This window comes from Medicago sativa, chromosome 8 (assembly GCF_051527215.1).
Source record: "Medicago sativa cultivar Bolivia chromosome 8, Bolivia_mono, whole genome shotgun sequence".
Taxonomy (NCBI): Eukaryota; Viridiplantae; Streptophyta; class Magnoliopsida; order Fabales; family Fabaceae; genus Medicago; species Medicago sativa.
Window position 1 is genome coordinate 68196886 of NC_140756.1, and position 17750 is coordinate 68214635.

Here is a 17750-nt window from a genome sequence, read left to right on the forward strand (position 1 = left end):
ACACAAAACTATTGGTATTAGTCCCTGCACTTTGTAAAAATATTGGTATTGGTCCCTGCACTTTGTAAAAATATTGGTATTGGTGCCACGTGGCGTGAAATGATTGGGCAACGTGGCACTTCGGTAGTTTTGTGTTTTTTTTTTTTTTTACAGAAAGTTAACAGAGGGACCAATACCAATATTTTTACAAAGTGCAGGGACCAATGCCAAACAAAAAAAAATGTAGGGACCAATACCAAAATCTGATGAAAGTGCAGGGACCAATGACACATTTAAACCAAAAAAATATTAATTTGAGTACTTAAATAGAGCCCCAACTTTTATTTTTTTTAGAGGGAGCGAATTTAAATTTTGTTGTCAAACAAATATATATTTTTATGATGAAAAAAGAAAAAACAGACAAACTAATCAACTTATTGCCTAAAGACTCCAAAGGATTCAGCTAATAGAGTGAGAACTGATTGTGGTAGATTTTTTATTTTTTTTTTGAGGTAAAACTGGTTGTAGTAGACGAGAAGTCAATGAGTTGATATTCATAGTCTCAAACTTAGTTAGTCAATTAGCACATTCATTGTCTTCCTCAAAATGTTTTTTCTTAAAAAAAAAAAACTAAAATAAATTATATTAACTGAACCTCTTATACTTACCCAACGCAATGAGTGCCTGGGAGGCGAGGGAAAAGTCAAAACAATTACATCAAATTGCATCTAAGAACAAAATGGGGTTAAACCATCACATATGATAATTAAAAGTGATAGTAACATTTCCTACCTTCAACCACCAAAAAGATTGAAACTTAATTTTATTTACAAGATGTTGCAAAAAGTCTCCCTTTTGCAGTAAAGTACGAGCGTTTCTTTCCTTACAAATGATCCAAACACTAGCTAACCAAATAAGATTTAAGATCGAGCGAATATTTTTCAAAAATATCACCTAGATTTCCAATTTGCAATAAGTGATCCGAGACACAAGTCAGGTGAACCGTGATTAAGCCTAATTAGAGATAAATACCATGCCAAATTTATCAAAAAAATCACAAGTCAGAAATAGGTAGTCGACGTTGAAGGTGAGAAAAACACAAGAAGGGGGGGTTGAATTGTGTTTTGAAAAATTCTTCGTTTCTCCTAAACTACTGAATACACTGATCAGAAGCTAAGTGAGACAGCTTCTGAAGTGATGATCAGAATCTAAATGCAGCGGAAAAAACAGAGAGAGAGAAGAAGAACGACACAAAGCAATTATACTGGTTCCTTCCACAATCCGGAAGTAGTCCAGTCCCCCTTGCACTTCCAAGGAGATTTCACTAAGAGTAATATCTGATTACAATTGCTCAAGCACACAAGCAAGAGACTTCCTTTGCTCAAGCACACAAGCAAGAGACTTCCTTAGCTCAAGCACACAAGCAAGAGACTTCCTAACTAAACAAAATTACACAGAAAATTGTTTAAGGTTGAACACTTGATATACAATCAGAGGTGCTCACAATACAAATCAGATACAGACTCAATGGACTTAAGAATTTCTAAGATATGACTATAAGACAAAGAAATTCTAAGTGAATGCAGAACAATTTCAGCAGAGGTTTGGTACTTGTAAAAATGTTATGAGTCTTTCGTTCAGCGTTCATGCATTACCAAATCTCTAGGTCTTCACTCCTTTATATAGAGGTGTGAAAGAGACGTTGTGAAATTGCCAGCACACCAAAGAGTCGTTGTTGAAGCTTGTTCTTTCACCAATGATCTTTTGCCTGATTTGGTTGTTGTCCTATGAAGAACAAATTTGAAATCCATTCCTTATCCAAAGGAACATCTATGCAGGCGTAACCGTATTCTGGAGCTGTTTTCTTGTCTTGTAGCGTGGACACAAAACAGAGTAGTGGAGAACGTGGTTGTACAATTCGTACAAAGTACAATGTCAACGCTTTCGTCCAAATTGCAAGCACAAGCCTTCAAACACCTTTGAAAAGACCGTTGCAAAATTCCACTAATCCTTTGTTTGTGTTTTCGAATCCAATAGACAGCTTTTGCATTGATAATTCTTCAATTCTTGAATCTTTTGCAAATCCAGTTGAGATTCAGCTTCTGGTGAAATAGCTTCTGATGAGGCAGCTTCTGATGATGTGACTTCTGCAGCTTCTGATGATGCAGCTTCTGATGATATGACTTCTGGACTTCTTGTCTTCAGGAGCACTATCCTTACTTCAGAAGCGACTTAACTTCAGGAGCGCTTTTTCTCTTCAGTAGCAAGTTGCCTTCAGGAGCGTCCAAGCTTCAAATTTTTGTTGTTTCCTTTGCTCTTTATTTGCTCATTCAGAACCAATGATGATGTAACTTTATAATTATGGTCCTGTACACTTGAACAAATATTAGCTAGTCCAATTTACAATTTTTAATACCTTGTTATCATCAAAACTCTTTAAGGTTCATTGTTAAACACATTTTGTTCCAACAATCTCCCCCTTTTTGATGATGACAAACAAAAGTATTTAAAATTGATCAATTGTTGTTAATCTAATTAACAAGTTGACTTTGGGGTTCTGAGGTTTGTAAGCTCAGAGTCTGAGGTTTGTAAGCTCAAACTCCCCCTGAGTCTGATAGTCTTTAAGGTGAGGTTTGTAAGCTCCCCCTAAGTTCTATCCAGGTTAATTAAATTCATTTTTCGCACAAAAAAAAAATTATCAGAGCTTTTTAAAAAAAAATGAATCATTGAAAGAATTAACTTATAGATAAGAAGAATGGTTCAATTAATTTTACTTGAATTTTGATACTTCTTCGTTCGTTCATAGCTTATACCAATAAGGTAAAAAAAAATGATAGAAGTTTTTCAAAAATTTCAAATGCCATTAATGGGGCTCAGAGCCTTTAAATACTTGTCACATATACTCCCCCTTTTGTCATTATCAAAAAAAGATAAAAAAAACATAAAAGACAAAAAGATTTGAGAAAAACTCAAACAAAAGAGAGTATACAAGAAATTAATTAAATAAAACAGACCAAAATATATGAACATGAATATCCAATTATCAGAAGCAGCTAAGCAGTCAGAAGCAGTAAGCATTCAGAAGCATAACTAAACAGGCAGAGGTGCTCACAATACAAATCAGATACAGACTCAATGAACTTAAGAATTTCTAAGATATGACTATAAGACAAAGAAATTCTAAGTGAATGCAGAACAATTTCAGCAGAGGTTTGGTACTTGTAAAAATGTTATGAGTCTTTCGTTCAGCGTTCATGCATTACCAAATCTCTAGGTCTTCACTCCTTTATATAGAGGTGTGAAAGAGACGTTGTGAAATTGCCAGCACACCAAAGAGTCGTTGTTGAAGCTTGATCTTTCACCAATGATCTTTTGCCTGATTTGGTTGTTGTCCTATGAAGAACAAATTTGAAATCCATTCCTTATCCAAAGGAACATCTATGCAGGCGTAACCGTATTCTGGAGCTGTTTTCTTGTCTTGTAGCGTGTACACAAAACAGAGTAGTGGAGAACGTGGTTGTACAATTCGTACAAAGTTCTTCAAGCATTTCTTCAATTTTCTTTTGCAACAGTTCTTCAAGCTGTTGTTGCCTCTGGAGAAGAGCTTGTTCCCTTTCTCTAGCTTCTTGCTGCTGCTGTGCCATCTGTTTCTTCAGAAGCTTACACAACCTTGCTTCTCTGGTTAAGTAATCCGTTTCTAAGAAGAAAGGTTGGTTTGCCAGGAGCAGTGTAGAACTTCTTACTCTGAGACTCTGATTCAAATGCTCCATTAGCCTTCTGACTGAAGCCTGCTTGACTCTGATGCATTTAGCCTTGATATCTTCAATAAGCTCAGCTGCCCGGTTCTGAAGAGATGCCCAGGAGTCTTCATATGCACTTGTGAGATCAATTGTCCTTCTTTGATCCACCAGATTATGCAATTGACTAAGGATTGTCAGAAGCTCAGAATTAATATATCCAGATTCCAGGATGTTTGTGGGTGGTTGTTCAAGGGTTTCAAGATCAGAATCACTTTTTTCCAAATCTTGAACAGGGTCAGAAGCAATGTGTGTGGTAGAGGTTGAGGCTTGAACATTGACTTGAGAGATGTCAACATCCATAGGAGTTGGTTCTGGGGAGTGTTCAATTTCAGTTGGTGGTTGTTGTGGTGAAGTTGATGTTTGAGTGTTGAGTTGGGGGTCAATGGTAGCTATTGGTGATTGTGGGGGTGTTGTGGGTTTATGTGGTTCAGGTGTGTGTTGATGGGGGTTTTCTGAAACAACATTTTCAGAAGCAGCTGCTTCTGGAGTTGTTTCAGAGGCTTTTTCTGAGGTAGATTTGTCTATAGGTAACTCACCTGAGTAGTGGAGAGCAAGATTGTCTAAGACAGAAGTGTCTTCTTCTTGCTCAGTTGCTTGTGGTGAAAGGGGTGAAATGGGGGTAGAGGTGACTGGAATCTGGATTACCTCAACTGCAGGGCCAGCTTCAGAAGTGATCTTCTGTGGACCAGCAGCTTGAGGAACTACTTCTGAAGTTCCATCTTCTGGAGCATCCTCCATCATAATCATCATTTCTTCTTCCTCGTTGTCTTCAGTAGACTTACCAGCAATGGCTCTTACTTCAGCCAATTTCTCTTTGAAGTACCTATCACAATCTTCCATACCCAGAGCCTTGAGCTTTTCAGACTTAGCAACAGGTTTAGCTTCAGACTTAGCAACTTTTTGCTTTTCAGATTTAGCAATAGCAGCTTCTGACTCAGTACTAGTTCTGGCCCTCTTTCCTTTAGTAGGAGCAGCATCAGATTCTGAACTAGTTCTGGCCCTCTTCCCTTTAGGTGCATCAGAAACAGCAGCTTCTGACACAGCAACTGCCTTGGCCTTCTTGCCTTTCCCTTTAGCAAGAGCAGCTTCCTCCTGAGAACTTGCATCATCCTCCAAGACGTACTCAGCTACTAATCTAGCTAAGTGTTCAGGATTACTTTCCTTAACTAAGGAAGGAAAGTCCCTGATAATCTCAGATTCTTCTGTGGTCATCTCCAACCACTTCTCATCTTTAGGAGCTGTCTTGAAAAAGTGCATTGAATGCAAAGTCTTGCTACTGATAGTCTTTTCTGCAGTAGAAACTCCGAAGCATTTATCAGAAGCATCCCTTGTTCTTCTCAATAAATCCAGCACTCTCCCTTGATAAAAGATCTTAGAGAGCAATCTTCCATAGGGCACTTGTTTCCTTCCTTTGACTGTGCCTTCATTAATAGCCCAGCAGAGATGATCCAATACATATCTTGGGAAGTTTATCTTTTCCAGATTGGTCATGAAATAGATTGCTAGCTTCTGTTGGTTGTTGGGTTGATCAGACCCACCTGCTCTTTGAAAGAAGCAATCGTTACTGAATTTCACCAACATTCTGTTGTGAATCTCCATTTCAGAAGGCTTAGCATCTTTGTTACCACCCAGAAGAGTGTTGTAGTAGTTTTGCAGCAGGACATCATCCTTTTTAACTATTTCTTGAAATCTTCCTTCTGCATCCATTCTACAAGCTTTAGCAATTATCTCCTCTGTGATGATTACGGGAATACCCATCACTTCAGACCTTATCTCAAGGCTACTGAAGGAAGTGGGATTCAACTCAATCTCCTTCTTTCCTTTCTTCGACCCAGCTGGTTTATCTGCTGCCTTCACAGGCTTTCTATTGACGATTTCAGCCCTTAACCAGAAATCTTTGACCAAGTTCACATACGTTGGCCCATTTAGCATGTTGAAGTATCCAGACAGTTTCTGAGTTTCTACATAGCCTTCCATGTCCACTTCGTACTTCTTGAGTGAAGTGAAGTCCACTGGCGATTCTACTTGGACGATTAAGGATTTCCATGGAATATCCATAGTCTTTTCTTTGTAGATGGACCCAGATTCTGATACGCTTTGCTTGTTTGATGTAGATTCTGAAACTTTTGAGCTTGATGATGCCATTTGATGATTGACGAAGATTTGAAGAAGATGAAGATTTTAGGGTTCTAAGGTTGAGAGAATGCGCTTACTTCGCAAGAGGTTTGAGAGCAAATGTGTTTGTTGTGAGTGAGTAGTGTGTGAATTGTCAAAGTGTTAAAAGTAAAACGATTGCAATTCAAAAGAGACAAACAAACATAACATTAATGACAAAATTGGGGGCGCGTGAAAAGTACTTTCAAAGCTATTAAATCATCATTGCCCTTTTAGTTATACACCAACACATACAGGCCACGTAAGAAGTTCACAGAGTAACTACCAAGTTAGTGGGCCAGAAGTTACTTTTTAAAAGGTAACTTCCAACGTTTCCACTAATTCAACTATTCAGAAGCAACAAATCCAGCTTCTGGACTTCAGATGCTGACGTCATCATCAGAAGCGAGTTTTCCTCAGAACCTCAATAAAGAGCTTCTGATGGACTACCGCTTCTGAACTAACTTCAGAACCTAAAACCCTATTCAGGAGCAAGCAAGCATTTAATCAGATACAAAGTGCATGTTCAAATTTTTCTTTATAAAATCAAATCTTTCAACAGTTAAAGGCTTAGTAAATATATCAGCCCATTGATTTTCAGTATCAATGAATTGTATATCTAAAATTCCTTTTTGAACATAATCTCTGATAAAATGGTGTTTGATTTCAATGTGCTTAGCTCTTGAATGCAAAATTGGATTTTTAGACAAACAAATAGCAGCAGTATTATCACAATAAATGGGAATACTGTTAGCAGTTATCTGACAATCTTCCAACTGATGTTTCATCCAAAGTAGTTGTGTACAACAACTTGCAGCTGAAATGTATTCTGCTTCTGCTGTAGACATAGCAATAGTTGTTTGTCTTTTGCTAGCCCAGGATATAAGATTATCACCCAGAAATTGACAGTTGCCACTGGTTGACTTTCTTTCAATCCTATCACCAGCATAATCAGCATCACAGAATCCAATTAGCTTATAATCTAAGGATTTCCTATAAAGGAGTCCAAGATTAGTTGTTCCCTTCAAATACCTGAAGATTCTCTTGACAGCAGTCATATGAGATTCTCTAGGATCTGATTGGAATCTTGCACACAAGCATACACTGAATAAAATATCTGGCCTAGATGCAGTGAGGTATAACAAAGAACCAATCATACCTCTATACAGCTTCTGATCTACTTTAGCTCCTTCATCTTCTTTGCTTAAGTTGCACGTAGGGTGCATTGGAGTGTTCATCACTTTACAATCTTCAAGTTTGAACTTCTTCAGAAGCTCCTTTGTGTACTTTGATTGATGAACATAGACTCCATCTTTGCATTGATTGATTTGAATGCCCAGGAAGAACTTCAGCTCTCCCATCATGCTCATTTCAAATTCATCCTACATTAACTCAGAAAATTCCTTGCAAAGAGATGCATTAGTAGAACCAAATATTATATCATCAACATATATTTGCACAACAAGAATATCTTTCTCAAGGGTCCTTCTGAAGAGTGTAGTATCAACCTGTCCTCTTTTAAAATCATTTTTGATTAAGAAATTACTTAGTCTATCATACCAAGCTCTGGGAGCTTGTTTCAAGCCATATAGTGATTTCTTCAGTTTAAAAACATGGTCAGGATATTTAATATCCTCAAATCCAGGAGGTTGTTTGACATACACTTCTTCTTCTATGACACCATTTAGAAATGCACTCTTGACATCCATTTGATATAATATTATGCCATGATTAACTGCATAGGAAAGAAGTGACCTGATTGCTTCCAATCTTGCAACTGGAGCAAACGTTTCAGTGTAATCAATGCCTTCTTGTTGACTATACCCTTGTGCAACAAGCCTGGCTTTGTTTCTTGTTACTTCACCTTGCTCATTCAGCTTGTTTCTGAATACCCATTTTGTTCCAATAATGTTCTTGTGCTGAGGTTTGGGTACCAAATCTCACACATCATTTCTTTGAAATTGATTCAACTCTTCTTGCATAGCTAGGATCCATCCATCATCTGAAAGTGCTTCATCAACTGTTGTAGGTTCAATCATTGAGATTAGTCCAATCATTGACTCTTCTTGTCTGAAATGTGATCTTGTTCTTCTTGGACTATCTTTGTTTCCAATGATTAGCTCCTCAGGATGTGAAGACTTGTGTTTGAAAGTGTTTCTGGGAGGATCTTCTTGATGTGAGCCATCTTGTGCTTCATCAGAAGCTGTTTCATCTTGCGCTTCTGATGTGGGTTCAGCTTCTGGACTATCTTCAGATTCAGCTATCTGATCAGGTTCTGGAGTAGCTTCAGGAACCTGTATCTCTGCAGAACTTTCACCTTGCTTTGAAGTTTTAACTTCAAGCTCCTTGTCATCAAATTTAACGTGCATAGATTCTTCAACACAAAGTGTTTCTGAATTATACACTCTGTATGCCTTTGACCTTTCAGAGTAACCTAAAAAGATTCCTCTTTGGGCCTTGGCATCAAATTTCTTTAGGTAGAGCTTGTTGTTCAGAATGTAACATGTACATCCAAATTGATGAAAGTAAGAGATATTGGGTTTTCTTCCTTTAAAGAGTTCATATGCTGTTTTCTCCAAAATAGGTCTAATATAGATCCTGTTTTGAACATAGCATGCTGTATTCACTGCTTCTGCCCAAAAATGTTTTGGTAAATTGTTTTCATGAATCATGGTTCTGGCCATTTCTTGTAAAGTTCTATTCTTTCTCTCTACAACCCCATTTTGTTGTGGTGTTCTAGGAGAAGAGAATTCATGGAAAATTCCATGTTTTTCACAAAAAGCTTCAAATGGCTCATTTTCAAATTCTCCACCATGATCACTTCTGATTTTCAAAATTTTTGATTCTTTTTCAGATTGAATTTGAGTGCAGAAGCTACTGAATACATCACACGCAACATCTTTACTCTTTATGAATTTCACCCAAGTCCATCTGCAGTAATCATCAACAATGACTAATCCATATCTACTTCCATATAAGGATGCAGTACTCACTGGTCCAAATAAATCAATATGGAGTAATTCTAAAGGTCTTGAGGTTGAAACAATGTCTTTGGTTTTAAAAGATGATTTCACAATTTTCCCTCTCTGACATGCACCACAGAGTGCATCTGAATGATAGTCAATGTCTGGTAGCCCTTTCACAAGTTGTAACTTACTAAGCTTAGAGATTAACCTCCAGTTAGCATGTCCCAACCTTCTGTGCCACATCCATTTCTTATCATTCACTGATAGTAGGCAAATCACCTTCTGATCAGCCAGTTCAGAAAAATTGATTTTATAGACATTGTCAACTCTCTTTCCCTTGAACACAATGGATTTGTCTTCCTTGTTGATTACTGTACAGTTGGGTTTTTCAAAAAGCACATCATAACCATTATCACAAAATTGACTAATGCTCAAAAGGTTATGTTCAAGACCATCTACCAACCATACATTATTAATTGAGGTAGAGGAATTACCAATAGTTCCTGTACCTATGATCTTGCCTGACTGGTTGCCTCCAAATTTCACATTTCCTCCCTCTTTCATTGTTAGGCTGAGGAACATGGACTTGTCTCCTGTCATGTGTCTTGAGCAACCGCTGTCTAGGTACCATGATCTTTGCTTTGGCACTGCTCTTAGACATACCTGCATCATTGACATTTTTAGTTTTAGGTACCCATTGTTCTATGGGTCCTGGAAGGTTAGTACTTAAGGCTTTACTCTTCACTTCTTGTACCTTGTGCTGTGAGTTGGGTTGCTTCTGATTAACCATCACCTTAGGTTTTGGTACTTCAGAAGCAGTAACTGTCTTCTTCTGAAACTTAGACTTCAGAACCCCAGATTTTGGTTTCACCAGACTCTGAGGAATAGGTTCTGATCTTTTGAGGATCCTAACCTTTGAAGTCTTGGAATCAGATTTGACCATAGCCTTTGACTTAGAGTTCTTTGGCTTTGAAATAACCTTAGCCTTAGAACTAGAAGCTTCAGGTTCTGATTGAACAACAGTTTCCAACTCAGCCCCTTCTGGTACAAAGAATGTTTTCAGACCTTCCTTGATGCATTCACAACAAGACTTTAGATTGGTTTTCGCAAGTTTCACCTCTGGAAAACCAATTCCTCTGCCATTGTTCTTGTAAATGCTATAAATCATAGAAGCTACTCTGCTTCTGTCAATGCCAGATATAATGAAATCTTCAAGAGCAATTTCATGATTACTTAAAGGTTTTTCATTACACTTTTCTTGTAGCTTCTGACATAAGAACCTGAGCTGATCTTCATATGTTTTACACATGAAGTCAAAACCCCTAAGTCCTTGTTCAGAAGCTTTCAGATCCAATAGAGTTGATTTTTGCTGTTGTACCAAATCAGCATATTTTTCTTTTAAATCCTTCAACTCATTGGTTCTTACTTCAAAATGTGTAAGAAGTTCTTTAAGTGACTCAACAAGTTCATCTCTGGGAATTTTGGAATATACCTCGTTTTCATCTTCTGAGTCTGAATCTGATCCAGCTTCTGAAGTTGCTGTTGCTACCAACCCAACAGCTACCTTTGCATCTTCATCAGCTTCCTCTTTATCAGATCCAGATTCACTACCCAAATCATCCCAGGTTGCCATTAAACTCTGCTTAATCTGCTTCTTGAATTTGCTTGGTTTGAATGTAGACCTCTTTGATTTGTCCTTTGACTTTTCTCTTTGAAGATCAGGGCATTCAGCAATGAAGTGTCCAGGCTTCTTACAGTTGAAGCATCCCTTCTGATCTTCTTTCCTTGAGCTTCTGGAGTTACCCCTTTTGGCGAGAAACTTTCTGTTCTTCTTGGCCAGATATTGAAGTCTGTTTGAGAGCATGGCCATTTCAGCAGCATCTGGTTCAGAATCTGAACTTGACTGTTCTTCCTCTTCAGATTCAACCACTCTGAGAGCTTTTGATGACTTGCCTTTGGATGGAAGAGCTATTGATTTACTCTTCTTAGTAGACTCATGTTCATTAAGACTTAACTCATGAACTTTGAGAGAACTAACAAGATCTTCGACACTTAAAGTGTTTAAATCTTTAGCTTCCTCAATGGCAGTCACCTTCGGTCTCCATCTGGCAGGTAAGCTTCTGAGAATCTTGCTTACATGATCAGAAGCAACATAGCTCTTCCTTAGAATCTGTAGCCCAGAAACTAAGGTTTGAAACCTTGAGTACATCTCCTCAATAGTTTCATCATCCTTCATCTTGAATAACTCATACTGATGTACAAGCAGAAGAGCCTTTGCTTCTTTGACCTTCTTGCTCCCTTCATAATTTGAACAGAGAGAAGCAAACATAGCTTTAGCAGTGGATTTGTCACTCATTTTCATGTACTCTGCTTTGGGTATGGCAGTGACAAGAGCTCCTCTGATAATATGATGCTTCTTGTAGAGTTTCCTCAGTTCTGGAGTATGTTTCTTTCTATCCACAGCAGCTCCTTCTTCATCAAGGACTAAATCACCAACACCATCTTCCAGAATATCCCATAATTCTTCATCTAGGCTCATGATGTAACTGTAAAAATTGGTCTTCCACCAAGAGAACTCTTCAGCATCTCCATTGAACTTTGGAACTTTTCCAACACTGGTTTTCTTACTATCACTATAATCATGTGAGACATTTTTATAGCTAGTATCACTAGAACCAGAACCATTAGGAGGAGGAGTAGTCATGTTTTTCTCAGATCTTTGACTGTTGCACGGTTAAGTGTTACACAACAGACCAAGGCTCTAGATACCAATTGAAGGTGAGAAAAACACAAGAAGGGGGGGTTGAATTGTGTTTTGAAAAATTCTTCGTTTCTCCTAAACAACTGAATACACTGATCAGAAGCTAAGTGAGACAGCTTCTGAAGTGATGATCAGAATCTAAATGCAGCGGAAAAAACAGAGAGAGAGAAGAAGAACGACACAAAGCAATTATACTGGTTCCTTCCACAATCCGGAAGTAGTCCAGTCCCCCTTGCACTTCCAAGGAGATTTCACTAAGAGTAATATCTGATTACAATTGCTCAAGCACACAAGCAAGAGACTTCATTTGCTCAAGCACACAAGCAAGAGACTTCCTTAGCTCAAGCACACAAGCAAGATACTTCCTAACTAAACAAAATTACACAGAAAATTGTTTAAGGTTGAACACTTGATATACAATCAGAGGTGCTCACAATACAAATCAGATACAGATTCAATGGACTTAAGAATTTCTAAGATATGACTATAAGACAAAGAAATTCTAAGTGAATGCAGAACAATTTCAGCAGAGGTTTGGTACTTGTAAAAATGTTATGAGTCTTTCGTTCAGCGTTCATGCATTACCAAATCTCTAGGTCTTCACTCCTTTATATAGAGGTGTGAAAGAGACGTTGTGAAATTGCCAGCACACCAAAGAGTCGTTGTTGAAGCTTGTTCTTTCACCAATGATCTTTTGCCTGATTTGGTTGTTGTCCTATGAAGAACAAATTTGAAATCCATTCCTTATCCAAAGGAACATCTATGCAGGCGTAACCGTATTCTGGAGCTGTTTTCTTGTCTTGTAGCGTGGACACAAAACAGAGTAGTGGAGAACATGGTTGTACAATTCGTACAAAGTACAATGTCAACGTTTTCGTCCAAATTGCAAGCACAAGCCTTCAAACACCTTTGAAAAGACCGTTGCAATGATAATTCTTCAATTCTTGAATCTTATGCAAATCCAGTTGAGATTCAGCTTCTGGTGAAATAACTTCTGATGAGGCAGCTTCTGATGATGTGACTTCTGCAGCTTCTGATGATGCAGCTTCTGATGATATGACTTCTGGACTTCTTGTCTTCAGGAGCACTATCCTTACTTCAGAAGCGACTTAACTTCAGGAGCGCTTTTTCTCTTCAGTAACAAGTTGCCTTCAGGAGCGTCCAAGCTTCAAATTTTTGTTGTTTCCTTTGCTCTTTATTTGCTCATTCAGAACCAATGATGATGTAACTTTATAATTATGGTCCTGTACACTTGAACAAATATTAGCTAGTCCAATTTACAATTTTTAATACCTTGTTATCATCAAAACTCTTTAAGGTTCATTGTTAAACACATTTTGTTCCAACAGACGTCATCAAGGATGCTGCACCCATCCACACAAACTTGCCCACTGATATGAAGAACCCTTTATATAAAGAAGATATTAACTGCCAGAAAGTATGGAGTTTAACCTTTTTGTATAAAGAAGAAAATTGTTTCGTCTAGTTATGAAATATCCTCCTATTACTATCCTTCCAAATAATAAACAGTACGGAGGTCCAAATGATGTTATAAGCTAGACGAGAGTTCTTGGAGAAACCACCAAACCTCCCAAACTTAATTGAATGATCTAAAGAATTCCCATGAAAAGCTGTAGAAATCCATAACCATCCAGAAATCAAAAGCTATGGTCGACCGTAAAAATCACAAGTGGAGAATAAATGGTCTTGGTCCTCCACCACTCCACATGTCGCCGAACAAATGATTCTTTGCCGATTTTTTATTCAGAAACAAACGAAGATATTAACCGTTAGTGGAATTGTAATACCCCGTCCATTTATATTGCGAGTAACGTCAGTTAACGAGGAGAGTGCGCGCGTCTGAGTTTAGGGGCGTAATTGGAATTTGAGTTTTAGGGGTATTTAAGGGCAAAAGGTCCCAAAATATTCATTTTCATTGGAACTTTCTCTCTCTAGGTTTTCAACAATATTTCTCTCTTCCTTCTCTCTACAATTTCGGTCCCAAACTTCTCTCAAATCACCCACTCTTTGTGATAATTCCTTGAGGCAAGCATCATGAAAAGGGATAAGAAGTTCTTGATGGAAAACACCTAAAGATTGTAGAAGCAAGCTCTCTCTTTTGATTCTTGTCTACCTAGGGTTTGGTTTAAGCTTAAAAACACTTGAATCTTATTTCTCTTGGGCAAGGTGAGTTCTTAGTTAGAAAAACCTTCCTTTGGTTTGAGCTTTCTTGGTGTGTAAGCTATGATTTGTGCTAGATGTGTTATGAACTTCAAAGCTAATTCTTGATGAATATTTGTTAAGTTTGCCATGAAATATGTTATTTATTGCTTTAGTATGTTGCTGGATGTTTTGGTGCATTGCAGGAAGCATTAGGATGCGTTTTGGGTCAAAAATTGCAATTTTGGTACCACAGGCCCGAAGAACTACGCTATTAGCGAAATTCTACGCTAATAGCGTAGCTCCCCAGAAAAGCCACGCTCCAGGGGCGCTAATAGCGCAGCCTTCTGGAGTGGCCAACTTAATTTTGGCCTTTTGGCCCTCCCTCGGGTCGGTGGTGCGTTCCGAAGTATTTCTTTCATCGTTTTACGACCCTATAACCCCAAAACGACATCTAGGCAATGCATCTAACACGTAACGATTCTCGAATTAAAAATCATGGCAATCATAACATAATCATTAAGGATTTCTGGTGAACGAATCACTTGAATGTGAAAGGGAAAGTAATAGTTTATCAAGGGAAGAAACATAGAGACTTGGCATAGTGTGTCGAGAATAGATTAGCATCATTTAGACTATGAATGATAGATTGTGATACGATTAGATATCTTTTCACTAAGAATGTTTTAACAACATATATGTGCCGTGTCTCTTGTGATCACACTAGGTTGGTTTCAAGAGGTTTCCATTAGGTGAAACGGGAATAGCCGTAAGGGACCCACACGTCACTAGGGAGTTCCGGTGGTTTACCTTAGATAGGTTTCCATCGAGCAGATAGGGTTTGCGCTCGGGTTTACTCCACCCCGGGGCTTTCCATAAAATGAATTCAGATATTGTTATTGTTCAACGCTAACTCTTAATTCAATCATTGTTGGCTATGATATGACGTTAGATACGTTTAAGCTTCAGAATAGAACAGTTAAAGATAGTTTTGTCGATGACGATTGTAGGTTTTCCCCTAATCGTCCGACTTAGCAATGTGGCATATGTAAAGGCCTCGATGCTTAGAGAGTATCTTGGATTAGCGGACTTAGTATTACCCCTTAACCGCGATGTCACATTTAGAGATATTGAGCCTATAACAAGTAAGTTGAACCTATGACGGATTTAGCATGCACTGCCGTCTAGGAAACCAACCCCCACACACGTATAATCAACCGTCAGGTTGTAAAGTAGACACGTGGTAACCATAGGCCTTCCCCGAGGTTATCACTAGCTAGGGTTAGATAGAACTCACTGAGGCATATGTTTAATTATGACACTTGTTGTAAAATGGTTGTATATTTGTAGACTTGTACGACTAACTTCTAAGTGGAACAATGTATCATAAAACTTTGGCCGTTGTAGTGGTTGATTTGTACCTTGATGACAATGTTGTATTGTAAAAATTAATGTATCCAATATCAGTTTTAACGCACTTTTGATTATTCTAGACACTATCAAAGTGGGCGTTACAGGAATCACCATGAGCCATAACACATGATTGCAGCCTTCATCGTGAACAATTTCAACAATAGTTAAATTATCATAGGAACTTTTGATTGTGTATCGTTGTGAAGAATGAAGCTTCCAAACTCACCGTTCTGCGACACCAACATACAAAACAACTTAAGACAATCGACCCACACATTCCCTCACCAAACCTTCCTCCCAAGCAAACATCCTCATCCGTCATTTCCACGCCTCACCATTAACCTTCCACCGTAAAAAATACATCTCAACAACAGTGGCTAATTTATTCTTCGCTAACTCAAAAAGCCTACTAAAACAAGTTTCTAAAGGAGGTTCATCAAGCCTAGGGTCATTCCAAAACAAAGTGGACATCCCATCCCCAACCTTCTTCCCAGTTATATTATTCACCAACCACTTTTCATCTAAAAAACCACCGCCCGCCCGAATTTGGTTCAAATTTTTCTGCCAAATCGACCCACCCCCTCTGCTAAAACATATCCTGCCCCATCCTATTCATACCTCGCACATATCACTTTATACCAAAGATTCTCTCTTTCCTCCAACAGCCTCCAAACCCATTTCCCAAGCAAAGAAACATTATATTCATTCAACCTCCTCACCCCAAGCCTCCATTATCCCTTTGTAAACATGTAGCATCCCATTTAATCCAAGGAAAGAAATGATACCCAAGGAAGCTTTGAAAAATGAAAGAAAATAAACCGAAATGGAGGACAATACAAACTTGAGAAGAATCACCCGACCTTTCAAAGATAAATTTTTACTCTTCTAGCTAGATAATCTATTACGAATCCGCTCAATTAACGGGTACCAAAACAACAGCTTTCGAGAATGCCCACCAATAAACATCCCTAAGTAAAAGAAAGGCATACAACCATGGTTACAATCCATGACAAGAGTCGCCTCATGTAACCATGATTCATTCACATTAACTCCAAACTAGGGGTTTTCAAAACCGAACTAATCCAATAGAAAAACCGCAAATTGAACCAATCCAAACCGAAACCGCAAAAAACCGCATTTAGTTCAGATGTATTCAAATCAATTTTTTACTCAACCACATGGTTTGGTTCGGTTTGCGGTTTTGATTTTACCAACCGAACCAAACCAAACTGCAATATAAGAAAAACATTAATTAAATATATATCACTTGGACCAATACTCATAGAAACTCAATGAAACTTTAATAAAATGACATATTTTTTCTATTGTTAAGTTTTTTCTTTGCTTTTTCTTTCAAAAATGTATTTATGTACTACTTGAATTCTTAGAGAATGATACTTTTTTTAGTCTTTTGTATTTCTTATAAAATAGGATTATTTTTTGTCCGCGTTTAAATTTGGTTTACGTAGTTGGAATATTGTTGGATGAAAATAAAATTGTAATTAATATTGGATGAAATTTAAAACATTGCTGAAACAAAAAACTATTGTCTAAAAAAACCGTACCAACCAATCCAATCCGAACCGCATTGGTTTGGTTTGGTTTGGTTCAGATTTTATTTTAAAAGTCAACCGAACCAAACCTAACCGCATACTTATTTATCTTGCGGTTCAAATGACTTTTAGCCTCAAAACCGAACTAAATTGCACCGCGAACACCCCTAGTTCAAACAACATACTTTTATGAAAATTAACTTTTAATCTCGATATATCTTCAAGTAAAAGCAAAACAACCTTCAAAGCTCTAACATTTTGCCCAACTTTTAACACCAACCAACAAAATGTGTTATAAAACCGTAAAAAAGATACAGTTTAGAAGGAAAATTATTTACATTTAGAAGGTATAAAAAATAATATTCTTTTTCGCAAAAACTTATCTAGACCTTTTTTTTCTTTTTTATGAGGAACCAAAATTAATCTTCATTTTAAATTCAATTTTTTTCATCAACCTTTACGGTTTCAACAAATTATCCTTCAATCTTGGTACTTGGTAGGATTGAGCTTGAATCTCTTTTTCTAGAGATATTTGCGTCTCTACCTTTGTTGAATCTACAAAAGTATCACACACGTGAAATAAATTGCTGTAAACGATACCCAGTGTGAAAGAGATTGTTGACCAAGAAAATCATGATCTATATACTGTATATATACACATTTTTTATTCAATCTCCAAAATTTGTTGCTATGTTCTTTTGACTGGCCAAAATTTGTTGCTATTAGTGATTGATGCTTCAGCACTACAAAATACAAATACAAAAAGACTAACAAAATTTTATTAATACAAATATAATTATTTTATTTGATATCATATATTAATGGAATTAATAAAAATAAAAAACTGTATAATTGCTATTTCATTTTACAAAAATAGTCCTCGTTCCTTTTTACAAGTTACTTTTGGCAGAACTTTGTTTTCTTTTTATATTTACTTGTCATTTACCAAATTCAATGGAGTATG